This window comes from Petaurus breviceps, unplaced genomic scaffold (assembly GCF_028583685.1).
Source record: "Petaurus breviceps papuanus isolate PSGF00001 unplaced genomic scaffold, PetGlider_PUasm1.0 90823, whole genome shotgun sequence".
NCBI lineage: Eukaryota > Metazoa > Chordata > Mammalia > Diprotodontia > Petauridae > Petaurus > Petaurus breviceps.
The window spans coordinates 22,235,342-22,247,772 of record NW_027187352.1 but is presented as its reverse complement, the minus strand read 5'-3'; the positions used below and the strand labels follow the sequence as shown (position 1 = coordinate 22,247,772).

At 40.6% G+C, this 12,431-nt stretch overlaps 1 long non-coding RNA gene and 1 pseudogene across 1 annotated transcript in view; one reads left to right on the top strand and one right to left on the bottom strand.

Annotated features, from left to right (window-relative positions):
- Window positions 1-12,431, bottom strand: part of LOC138148354 (uncharacterized) — a 236,328-nt gene that overhangs the window by 206,423 nt on the left and 17,474 nt on the right. The gene's annotated exons all lie outside the window — the stretch shown is intronic.
- Window positions 3,277-4,329, top strand: LOC138148407 (transaldolase pseudogene; annotated as a pseudogene).

The following is a 12,431-nucleotide window of genomic DNA, read 5'->3' as shown; positions in this document are numbered from 1 at the left end:
GGTTTTTTTTTAGTTCCAAGCTTAGTGACAGACTCTCTCCCCAGCATCTGAAGCCCAGTCCGGCTAAGCTCTGAAAGGATGATTTCCAGGAGGCTGAATGTTTTCCATCAGAGTAACTCACAAAAATTGAGCATTCCAGTGATAAGGGACCATAATTTGTGCCTGACAGTGGAGGAAGTGCTCTACATAAAGGAAATCATAGATACTTGAAAGTACTAATGTCGAATATAAAACAGAAGTCATTATATCCACCATTTTTTTTTTGCACTCTTCAAAACTGAACTTCAAGTTTACTGGCTTTCTTTGTCTAGAATCATGGCCAACTGAGACTAACGTGTTCTGCAATGTAAAAGTTAAAAGAAAAGTATAATGGCAAATCTAGCAGTAACCTCACAGCTATTTTATTAAATCAGGGAAAGCCTCACTCTGCTGTTCATTCGGTTTACACTTGCTCTTCGCTCAGCTCTATTAGCACATTTTTAAAATTCTCTGTGATGGACAACTCAGTCTTTCATTTCCTGTCAAACATGCAGTACAGCTTCATTAATTTTGGTGGACTCTAGTGAAGCGAGCCATAAAAAATTCATTACTGTAACACTTAGTGGCCAGATAACTACGTTGCATGTGAAACACAAGCCTGGGAGTGATTAGCCAGATAATTTAGGCTACTTAATAATTTGGAAAAATAATTTAGGTTTTAAAAAATTCCCATAAAAACTCAGTGTCTGAATTGCCTAAATGAACAAGATGTTCTCCAGGTTTATCAAGAAAATTATTTCACTTTCATTTAATTCAGGCTACGAGGATTTTGCAACATGTTCTTTTTTACAGGAAGATCTCCAAAAACATTCCAAGATGGAATGCTTGCATTCAGAACCAATACGCAGTAGGATGCAAGGAAATAAAATTATTTTAATAAAGTCAGAGGAGATTGATTCAAATACTGACTCTCCTATTTAGAATCTGTGTGGCCTAGGACAGATCATTTTACTACTTTGGACTTCAGTTTTCTTATCTGTAACATGAGAAGGATTGACTGAATGACCTGTGCGGTAACTTCTTGCTTTAAATCTGTAATCTGTGATCCTAAAATATAGAGATATGCTGAATGAATGAATGCTGAATGAATATGCTGAAAGGTTGAGGTGGCTTTTCCATGAACCCATAATAAGTTACTGACAAAATGAGAAAGTCATTCCAGCTCCCCCCACTTTAAGCAGCCTATCTTAGAAAGACCATAAAAGCACTGTCTGCCAGACCACAGCAACCCATAGGCAGTAAAAAGCTGAAATGCTAAAGGGGTTTCTTACAAACAATGACGATGAAATCATTCCTGATTCTCAGGTGGATGCCCAAGGATAAAAGATTGCTTGAAGTGATGGTAAGCAGCCAAACAAAATGGAAAATATCAAGGAAAAATCAAATGAAGCTGAGAACCTCAAAAGGAAGAAAGATGCCAGGGATTGTTTTGATTGTGTGATTGCTGATGATTCTGATTACTAATGATGAAACAACTCTAGCTCTTTGAGTTAGCAAGTGCCAGCCCATTAATTGGTTAATCAATCAACTGGTATGCACTGACCTGTCAGACAGGCCAAGTCTCTTATAGTAATTATTTGTATAACTTTGAGCAAATCACATCCTTTGAACCTCAATTTCCTCAAATTGGAGTGTCCCTAAGGTCTTGTTTAACTCTAACAGTCTTGTTCCAGGGAGGGAAAAGTAGGTAGTAAGGTAGGTGGAGGACCCTCCCAAAGTTGTAGTCAAAGTCATTTACCAAGGATTTCTTGGGCATCTTATGATATACTCCATACTGAGCAGACCATCATGGAAATATGGAAATTGAAAAGATATACCTTCATAGGGCTGGGCAGTCTGAAAATATCCTTCTCCCCTTGTGCTCAGTGCCAAAAATGCATACTTTATTGAATTCAATTTGTGAGGCAGATTAGCAATATGAAAGGAGTTCTAGATTGGGACTCAGAGCACCTAGATGCAGAACATGGCTCTTCTTTGATTACCTATGTGACTTTGATCAAGTTCACTAACTCTATTGGATCTCAGTATCCTCCATAAAATCAGGGGGTTAAACTGGATGGACTCCAAGGTTCTTCCAGCTCCAGATCTATTATAAATGTGTCACTGTGGTTTAGTCATCACTTAGTAAGCTCTTATTACACCAATCAAAATGCCATAGATTTATTACATCAAATCAAGAGACAAGTTTTCACCTAAATAAGTACCCATAAGTACCTTTTTCTAGAGTATGAGGGTTAGAAAACACCTACAAGGATTTAAATTTACCTTCATGTATCACCCTCACACATTAAGCAAATCATACTGCTCTCTAGGATAAGTAGGTACTTCTCTTCAATTTGGTAAATTTACACCATAAGTTAATTTGTAACACACAAGACATATGTACCACACATGAGCAGCTACTAGTCATGCCATTCCCAATTCACAAAATCCTGATTTTGACACTTTGGCACTTCCTTTCTGGTGCAGATCATAGACCTTTTTGGCTAAGTAGGCAGAGGCCATCTTCATTAGTTTGTTGTGGTCAAAGAAAAATCATCACCTAGTGTCCAGCCCCCTGCTGGTGAGCCTCCCAAACTCATTTTGGCCCTCAGATGACAGACAAAAAGTCCGTCCTCAGGCTCACTGATGCCTTCTCAGACTTAGCATAACTTAGTAGAATTTGCCATTTACTGGCATGGTCATTGATATACCATTCACCTCCATGCCCAGATAAGACGTAAGGAATTGAGTGAATCCAGGCTTATAGAATGGGAATGACAAACTCTGGTGGGGGCAAAAAGACACATGCTTCTCAGTTTTCTGAGAGCCTAGGAAGGCATGGTCTAACCATTGCCAGACTAGTCTGACCAAGGTACCCTTGCAAAGGTGCCCTTTTTATAGGGCCCACATATGTGGGCCATACATACACAGTCTCTGCAGAAACCATGGAAATATCACCCCAACCATGTCAATTGGAGAGCTCAGGTAACTTTCCAATGCTATGAGTTGCTGAAGATATATAAGCAGTGCAAATAGTTTCCACAAGAGGAGTTCTCCACACCAAGAATATAATAGATGTTATTATTAATACTGAGAACCTTGACTAAAATTCCTGCTACAAAGGGTGAGTAGAGATGGCTGCAGTGATGGTAGACACTATGAAATGATCACCAACCACGTCCATATATGCTAATGCCTCGCTCTCGCCGCCTCCCCCCCCCCTCCCCCCCCCCCTCGCCCCCCCCCCCCTGGACCCCCCCAGCCTGCGCCATGGCCTCCAGCTCTCCAGTCAAGAGGCCCCGAATGGAGTCGGCGCTGGAGCAGCTGCCGCGCTTCACCACCTTGGTGGCAGACACGGGCAACTTCCGCGCCATTGATGAATATAAGCCTCAGGATGCCACCACCAATCCCTCGCTGATCCTGGCCGCGGTCCAGATGCCAGCCTACCAGGACCTGGTAGAAGATGACATTGCCTATGGAAAAAAGCTCTGGGGGTCCCAGGACCAACAGATCCAGAATGCCAGTGACAAGCTCTTTGTGTTATTTGGGGCTGAGATTCTGAAGAAGATTCTGGGCCGGGTCTCCACAGAAGTTGATGCCAAGCTGTCTTTTGACAAGGAAGAAATGGTCCAAAGGGCCCTGCCGCCTCATTGACCTCTACAAAGAAGCCAGTGTCGGCAAAGAACGCATTCTCATCAAGCTGGCCTCCACCTGGGAAGGAATTCAGGCTGGAAAGATCCTGGAGGAACAGCACAGCGTGCACTTGCACATGACCTTGCTGTTCTCCTTTGTTCAGGCTGTGGCCTGTGCGGAGGCTGGCGTAACCCTTATCTCCCCATTCGTGGGGCGCATGTTGGACAGGCACGTGGCAAACACAGACAAGAAGTCCTATGAGCCCCAGGAGGACCCAGGCGTGAAGAGTGTCACCAAAATCTACAACTGTTGCAAAAAGTTTGGCTACAAGACGATCGTGATGGGCGCGTCCTTCCGCAACGTGGGCGAGGTCTAGGCCCTGAAGGGCTGTGAGTATCTCACCATCTCCCCCAAGCTCCTGGGGGAGCTGCTCAAAGAGAACACCAAACACACCTGTGCTCAGAGTCCAGGAAGCCCAGGCCAGCAGCCTAGAGAAGATTCCCCTGGAGGAGAAGGCCTTCCGCTGGCACCAACGACCAGGACCAGATGACCGTGAAGAAGCTGTCTGACGGCATCTGCAAGTTTGCGGCTCATGCGTGAAGCTGGAGAAGATGCTGCAGGAAAGGATGTTAGGTGCTGAGAACGGGAGCTAAGGCGCGCACGTGTGGATGGACGGGCCACGAGTTGGGAGTCTGGGCTGAGCTGGCGGAGGGGCCGGTGGCCACAGGCTAGATGCAGCTTTCTGCAATGAGGTTTGGCTAGAGTTTGTTTGGATTTGTATGTCAGTCTGCCTAATGAGCAGTTTAAATTTTTTTATTTATTTATTTTTTAATTTAAATGGTCATTTGCAAAAAAAAATAAATTGTTGTTATGCTTATTATTATATATAACAACATTATTTAATTAATGTTAATTTAATGTGTGACTAATACTGATTTAATTGTTGTGACAATATAGCTTGGTAATCATTTTGCTGTATTTGCCATCACTACCACCACCATTCCTAGTCGCTATTCATGGCTGGAATTTTCATCCAGGTACACACTATATAAATAACTCATGTTCATATAATACTTGAGTGTTTACAAAGTGTTTTCCTGACAATAGTCCTGAGAAGTAGGTAGTACAAACATCATTATTCCCATTTTGTGAGTGATAAGTCACCAGTTTGAGAGCTGGTGCCATGGAGATTGTTTAGATTTACCCCTTAAATTTGCAGATGAGGAAACTGTTTAAGAAAGAGTCAGTCCTTAGATTCTAAATCCACTGTTTTCCACTAGATTATGCTACTCTCTATATTGGCTTGGATCACTGACCAAATTTTAGTTAGTAGCATAGTCCAACTAATGAGCTAACCAAACCCTGTGAGGGTAAATGACTTGACCAAGTTGATATAAATATAAGTAACAGATCCAGGTTTTCTAACTAGATTTAGTGTTCTTATGGTTCCACTACTCTACCTCTCAGTAGTTAGGCAAATTGCTTGAGCTATAAATTTCACTTACCTCATACCTCACTATCTCTCTGATGAAGTGTTTGCTACTCCACTCTGATACTGTCAACATGGTTTCCCTACAGCATGGGAAAGGATAGGATCATAGGGTTAAAAGACCATGGGATTAGGGCAGCTGGGTGGCGCAGTACATAGAACACCAGTCCTGGAATCAGGAGGCCCTTAGTTCAAATCTCTTCTCTGAACACTAGCTGTGTGACCCTGGGCAAGTCATTTAACCCTGATTGCCTCCCCCAAATTGTAATTGAGAAATATTTAACAAAATAAATTAAAGAAATAAAAAGCATAGATAGCATTACCGAAAAAAAAAAGACCATAGGATTATAGGCAGCTACTTGGCCCTGCGGATAGAATGCTAGACCTGGAGTGAAGAAGATCTGAATTTAAATATAGTCTCCAGCACTTACTAGCTGTGTGATTCCAGGCATGTCATTAACCTCTGTTTGTCTCAGTTTCCTTATCTGTAACACGGAGATAATAATCCCCACTGTTTCTGTCAGAGAGACAGTGTTTTTGTGAGGATAAAATGAAATAATATTTGCAAAGAACTTTGCAAAACTTAAAATTAGCTAACACTTGAATGTTTAGAGTATTAGCAATTATTATGATTGGAGATTTAGAATTGTAAAGGACTTTAGAGGCCATCTAGTCTATCCCCTTCATTTTACAAGTATGTCGCCTGCTGGCTTTCACCTGTCATCTGCAGCTTCTGCAAAACTCCCCCAAAATTCCCATTTAATTTCTTATGCCAACCTACAATTTATCAAAAACTCAATGGGAAGAGGCATGATGTGGAAGGGATATAAATGTGTGAATATTATCCCTGCAGTGAGAGCTTCTTTGGCAATATTTGACGTAGCGACATCTGGGCAGTCCAGCCAGAGAGTTGGTCCTCCCTCATGTCGACAGCGGTAAGACTCAACCTGCTCATACCTGCTTGTTGGTGAAGAATCTTCTCACCATATGGCACTCACAGATGGGCCATGTTCACAACTGTTCCAATCCCTTTGTGAGGGATGCTTGGCCAGAGAGCTGTCAAACTCATCTTCAGGAAATATCAAATGTAAAGCCATTTTGGACCTCTGCCTTCTCTTCTCTCCTGTTGGTGACCTCCAGAGTTGGCATAAAGGCATTATTTGCTGATCCTCCTTACATAAAGAAAATGAAAATCATCTGGGGCCATAAAGAGTAACTCTCTCTAAGAAGGCAGACAGAGAGGAAATGTGCCCCCAAATACAGCACAAAACCCTAAAATGCTTGGAATCTTGGCACCAACCTGATGGTTGGTCAGCAGCTTGGCATGAGTCATCTGTTTGTCCTGTGCCTTGTCCCTTCAGAAGTCCAGTGTTGCCCATCATCATGGACACTGGAGGATAGAACAGAGACTATCATAGAGACAAACTTAGAAATGAGCTTCCTCGTCAACATCTGCTCTATTGGAGTCTCATGTAATTATGCAGCAATGGAACAGAAAATCTAAGCAAGAGAGAAACAATGAGCTACATTGGGGGCGAAATACATTTGGCTAATGCTCCAGAGGTCTGGGTTCCATTGACATCTCTGCTATGAACCTGCTAGCTGTGTAAACTAGAGAATGTCACTGATCCTTTGTGTGGTTAAATTTCAAATATAGAAGGAAGAGTTAAGATAGTATAGAAGCAAGTGAAAAGAGAAGCTGTGATTGCTACATGACAGCATGGGTCTATTATCCAAATCAGGCTAACATCATCTCTGGTTGACAGAGTTAATAAATTAATTGGTGAGTGTTTCACCATAGAGTCCATGTATCTGGATTTCAGCAAAACATCTGGTAAAATCATCAGCAGTATTCATGTTGACAAGATGGAGAGATACGGGGTTGATAATTGCAGGTTTTGGTAGATTTGAAACTGGTTAAATCATTAGAACCAAATAATTATCTTTAATAGCCAGATGTCAACTTGAGGGAAGGTCTCTAGTAGAGAGGCCTAGGCCTAGGCATCTGCCCTTATCCCTGGGATGTTCATTTTTAATTACTTGGATAAAAACATAGATGGTAACCAAGTTAGATATCCTTCATTATTGTCCTGGTTCTATACAGGCTTTACCATCATGCCTCAGAGGCCTTCCCACCCTTAAAGTTTCCTCAGCATCCATGGCTTTCTTACCTTGAAACATCCCTCTGCCCCTGTTGCCTGCTTTCCTATTGGTGAGTTTATCCTGGAACCTCCATTTTTGAGGAAGAGCTAAGGCCAGCCTGCCTTCACTCTTCTCCTGGCTCTGCTTCTGACTCCAGAGACTTTGCCACAATGCTCTGACTTTGACACTTTCTCCTATCCCTATTCCCCATCGTGGATTTTTCTCTCCTTCCTATGTGCTGACTTCCTCCATTAGAACATAAGCTCCTTGAGGGAAGGGACTGCCTTTCTTTTTTCTTGTTATTTGTATCCCCATCATTTAATACAGTTCCTGGCAAATAGTAAGAGGTTAACAATGCTTACTGACTTGACTTGTTGATGGCATCATTACAGAAGTGGTGGGTGATACAAACCTGTGCAAGATAGCTATCATTCTGGGCAGTATCAACAAATACATCCAGATATTTAAATAATGGACCAAAATAAACTATATATAATGCAATAGGAACAAATGTAAAGCATTCTACTTTAGTTAAAAATCACTCGAAAAACTGTCACATAAAAGATTTGTTTTCTTGGTCCCAGAGGGCAGAACTAAGAAAAATAGAAAGAAGAGAGCCCAACATAGTCTTGATTCAAGGAAAACTTTCCTAACCATCACAGCTATCCAAAAATGGAATAGATTGCCTTAGGAAGTAGTCATTTCCCTTTCATTTCAGATCGGCAAGTATAAACTGGATGACTCCTGTTCATTTACAATTTGGAATCAAGACACTTGGAATGCCTTCTAGCTTGAATATTCTTTAATTCTAGGATGATATCTCACAAATTATGATGGATAGAGTACATTGTGAACTTTAGGTCACTATAAATGTAGGTGGCTATTACTGTTATTATTTTTAAAATATTAATGCAATTAAAGCACCCTGTCTTTCTTCCAGAGAGAAAATAGTAACAATGGACTCCCTTCCCCCTAGTGTCCCTGATACATTAGAACCTTGATTAACCACAATAGAATCAATCTGACCCTTCCACTTATCAGAATTTTTAATTTTAAGAGAAGTTATAACAGGAAAAGAATCTACCTGGGCTTTGTTTATAAAAGCAAACTAAAAAGTTGATATTTTCTATGTTTTCTTCATCCATTTTTAACATGTTCAATAAGGCTTACTGATTTTCAAGAATGATGACCTTGGTAACCTTAATCAATGAAGATTCCATAATATTACCTCTATTTCCTAAATCAGGAAAACAATTACAACATTTCATTCTCTCAAGGTCTCTCTAAAGAACTTTGGAAGCCATTGTGAGAAATGGGAGACACTGGCTTAGAACCTCCCAGCATGACATGCCCACATCAAAGAAAGCACTACGCTCTATGAACAAAGAATTGTAGTAGTTAAAAAGACTATACATATTTAGAGATATCTCCATTCTAAATGTTCATATGGATTATTTGGGCCCAAACTTTGGTAGAGCCCTCTGGTCTTGTATTAGTCTAATCAGCCACAGTGACGCTGTACTTTGACGGTGACATAGTGATGTCCTTCTAGTTTGAAGGACAACAAATTAAATCCCCACAAGTACCAAGTGGCCTAATATTTGAAAGTCCTCAAATTCTCTGTGAAAATACATTCTTCAGGGGCAGCGAGGTGGCACAGTGAGTAAAGCACCGGCCCTGGAGTCAAGAGGACCCGAGTTTGGTTCCAGCCTCAGACACTTAACACCCACACAAAAAAAATAGCTGTGTAACCTTGGGCAAGTTACTTAACCCCAATTGCTCTCCAAAAGGCAAAAAAAAAATACATTCTTCATTCACTGTCATAATAACTAATTGTTCTCCTTGGATGAGAGACCTTGAAGCTATGCTTCACAATTGTAAAAAGATTTACTCTCTTCCTCTTGTCTCTTGCCCTTGAGCAAGGAATGTTTTCTTGTTTTGATAATAAATACTACCTGTTGCATTCTAAATATTGCCTTTTACCACTTGGCTGATTCTCATATCTATATAATGAATCCTACATCACCAACTGATTTTGAGGATATCTCAAACTCAATAAACCCAAAACAGAACATATTACCTTTTCTCCAACCCACCACTCCAGGTACCCAAGTTCACAGCCTAGGTATTATCCTTAACTCTTCCCTGTCACTCACCAGAGATAATCAATCTATTGCCAAGTCTTGTCATTTCTACCTTTGCACTACCTCTCATATAAATCCCATCTCTCTACCTGTACAGTTGGCATGCTGATATAGGCCCTTATCACCTCTCATGTAGACTATTTCAACAGACTCCTCCAATCGGTCTTCCTGTCTTGAATCTCCCCTCACTCCATCCATTCCTTCCTCTAGTTACTTGCCAAAGAGAACTTCCTAGAACGCAGGTCTGACCATGTCACCATAATCCCCATCCCACACTCCATGGACTCCAATGGCTATATTGTTCTTCTCATACACCATACTCAATCTCCTGAGCCCTCACCTTTTTCACTAGCTATTGCCTTTGCCTAGAATGATCTCCCTTCTGACCTCTATCTCCTAGATGCCATGGATTCTTTCACAACTCTGCTCAGCTCAGATGTCCCCTTTTACAGGCTGCTTTCTAAATCCTCCCTCAAAACCAACCAACCACACGTCTAGCGCTTTCTCTTTGAGCTTCCATTTCTGTGATATCCTTAGCGCGGGCACCTCTACAGACGTAGAGAGCGCGTTTTCTCTATTGACCAGTTGTCTTTTTACTGTTTTTGCCTTTCTTTGTATCCTCAACATTTTTTACTGAGAGTCCAATGATTTACCCAACATATTATGCTCTTAAAAAAAAACACATTTGCTCAAAATTTTCACTTACTCTTTTTTATCCGTCTTTCCTGATTCTTTCAATATGATATAGTAGAAGATTCATTACATTTGGAACTAATGAACACTTATTTTTACTACACCTTGCTGACAATATCCAAGATATCAGAGTAAGAGGAATCAGTATAGCTCAGCTCTCCCTCAAAATAACTCTGACGAGTCTAGAAAGAATAACAGACCCAGTCCTGTTTTCCAATTGGAAATTGGTCATAGCATATCATATAAGCATTTCCCAAAGGAAGAAATCCAAGAAATTATAGCCATTTTGGAGGAAAAAATACTCCAAATCACTAATTATCAGAGAAGTGCAAATTTAAGGAAGTCTGAGGTTCTACTTCACACCCATCAGATTGAAAAAGCTGACAAAAAGATAATAATCACAAATGTTGGAAGGACTGGGAAACTAATGGCCCATAGATACTCTGTTGGTGAAGTTGAAAACTGGTCAAGTCATTCTGTTAAGCAATTTGGAACCATACTGCAAAATATCCTAAACTATGCATCTCTAAGTCTACCACTACAGGCCTATGTTCCTAAAAATATCAAAGGCAAAGGAAAGGCATATGTACAAAACAAATTATGGCTGCTCTTATTGTGTTGGCAAAATTAATTGGTTACTAAGGAGGTGCCAATCAGTTGGAAACAAGTTAACCAAACTGTCATGAAAACTATTGTTATCTAGGATATGATGAAAGATACAGTTTCAGAGAAGTCTGTGATGATTTGTATGAATAGGTGAAGTATAAAGCAAGCAGAACCTGGAAAAGAATTTATGGTATAAACAATAACAATATTGTAAAGAAAAACAGCTTTGAAAGACTTGAGAACTCTGATCAATTCAATGAGCACCCATGATTCCAGAAGACTGATAATGAAGCATGTTACCCACCTCCTAACAGAGAAGTAATATACTGTGGTAAGCGAGTCATATATTTTTTGGACATGGCCAATGTGGAAATTTATTTTGATTGGCGATACATATTTGTTTCAAGAGTTTTCTTTTTCTTTGTCAACTTGGGTGAGTGGAAGTGGGATGAAAAGAAAATAGATGGTTTTTTTTTTAAAGCAATCGGGGTTAAGTAACTTGCTCAAGGTTACATGGCCAGGTGTTTCTAGGTGGATGCTAAGTGTCTGAGCCCGGGACTCGATCTCCAGGTCTTCTCAACACTGGAGCCGGTGCTCTTACTCACTGTGCAACCTGGCCGCCCCAAAATAGATGTTTCTTAATTAAAAAAGAAAACAATTTTAAAGTTTAAAATAAAAAAAAATACATTTCACCCGAAGTACCTAGATCCTTTATGATGTCTGCGTTGGCTGAGCAAGACTTCTTGATATTCTGCCCTCCTGGAGAACAAATCATCTTCTGGATCTTTCTAGATCCCTACTCCCTCATTGTAAACATTTTAGACCCCGAATACCTTTCTATGAGACAGAAGTTAATGTGATACGCACTCACAGAACTCAAATTACCCTAACCCAGTGAAATAGATCATTTAAGTATATCAGCTGCATTTTGTGGAAAAGAAACTGAGGCTCAAAGACATTATGTGACTGGCCTTGATCTTGAGTTATTTACCTCAGAGGCTAATCTTACTCTTTCTGATGACAATGGAGCTGATAATTAGTAACATTTATATAAGGCTTTAAAGTTTGCAAAATACTTCACACATAGAATGCTACTTGGGCATCACAACAACTGAGTGGTGTAGGTACTATGTCAGTTTTCTTTCTTCCAGTCCATGTTATTTAACAGCCTTCACAATTCAGAAAACTTCGTCCACAGTCAAGTCCAGGCAAGAAGGTCTACATTTCAGTTCAGTTCTGCAAGAACACATCATCTCACATACCCCTCTTCTCACCACTATCCACTCTAACACCTTCTCCTATCATCTTTCATGCCAAGGTATTAATGGGTAACCAGGCCTTAAACCCAAATCAATCTGGCTCTCATTGACTGACCAACAATAGATCCCAGCCCAAGCCTCACTTGGTCATTGTTAGGGTTTTGATGGCTCAGAGTGAGTGTAAATAGTTTCTGTTCTGGCCAGAAATACTGAGGGTCTTCCCTCAGTTTGATTTTTTTTTTAGTACACAAACTAGGCCATCTTTGGGCTCATTTCTTACCTAGCCTTAAATCACTGATTGTTTGTTGCCCAGTTGTGCAACAATTATTCAGATAAATTGAGACCTGGGAAAGACCTTAGTTTAAAAAGGCCAAGGTCTCCCATTGAATCTGGGGTCCTCTCCAGTTGTCCTGACCTATGTCTTGCCACTGGACTCAGATGACT